Source organism: Mauremys mutica, unplaced genomic scaffold (assembly GCF_020497125.1).
Source record: "Mauremys mutica isolate MM-2020 ecotype Southern unplaced genomic scaffold, ASM2049712v1 Super-Scaffold_100186, whole genome shotgun sequence".
Taxonomy (NCBI): Eukaryota; Metazoa; Chordata; order Testudines; family Geoemydidae; genus Mauremys; species Mauremys mutica.
The window spans coordinates 986,639-987,400 of record NW_025423282.1 but is presented as its reverse complement, the minus strand read 5'-3'; the positions used below and the strand labels follow the sequence as shown (position 1 = coordinate 987,400).

At 44.6% G+C, this 762-nt stretch overlaps 1 non-coding gene across 1 annotated transcript; it reads left to right on the top strand.

The window, feature by feature from the left end:
- Positions 1 to 353: 353 nt before the first annotated feature.
- Positions 354 to 425, top strand: TRNAG-UCC. The gene has a single exon. It is a non-coding gene; the product is annotated as a tRNA-Gly (tRNA).
- The last annotated feature ends 337 nt before the right edge of the window (positions 426 to 762 follow it).

Below are 762 nucleotides of genomic sequence, written 5' to 3'. Positions count from 1 at the left end.
GGGATAGCTATGGGATAGCTACCCACAGTGCAACACTCCAGAAATTGACGCTAGCCTCAGTACATGGATGCACACCGCCGAATTAATGTGCTTAGTGGGGCCGCGTGCACTCGACTTTATACAATCTGTTTCCAAAAACTGGTTTCTGTAAAATTGGAATAATCCCGTAGTGTAGACATACCCTGTGATTAACAACTTTGGTGGCTAATTGAAAGGCTGATGGTTCAAACCCAAGTGAAAATGGAGGTGGTTTTTTTTTAGTGATGAGAATCCAGTACATTTTAACAGGCAGAAAATCTCCTCAATGCTGGTCTAGCCTCATTGGACAAGCATAAGTGGCATTTTTGCCAGATGCATTGGTGGTATAGTGGTGAGCATAGCTGCCTTCCAAGCAGTGGACCAGGGTTTGATTCCCAGCCAATGCAGAGATATGATGTTTTCTCCCCTGGGAATTGGTTTAATTTCAGTCACATTTTATCAGTTTAGCAATGGAACGAGAGAATCAATATCCTGCAGGTCATTCAACACACAATGGAGGAAGAAAGGGGAAGGACTGTACAATGAGCTGTTGAAGTCATCCTGGTATTACAATGTTTGGTTTATTTTTTTTAAAAACTTCCTTTACTTCCCTCTCCCTTTTAGACTCAGAGCCTTTAAGGTCAGAAGGTACCAGTGTGATCGTCTAGTCCGACCTGCTGCACCTTGCAGGCCAAAAGACCCCACCCACCCACTCCTGTAATAGACCCGCGAGGGGAGGCAGCT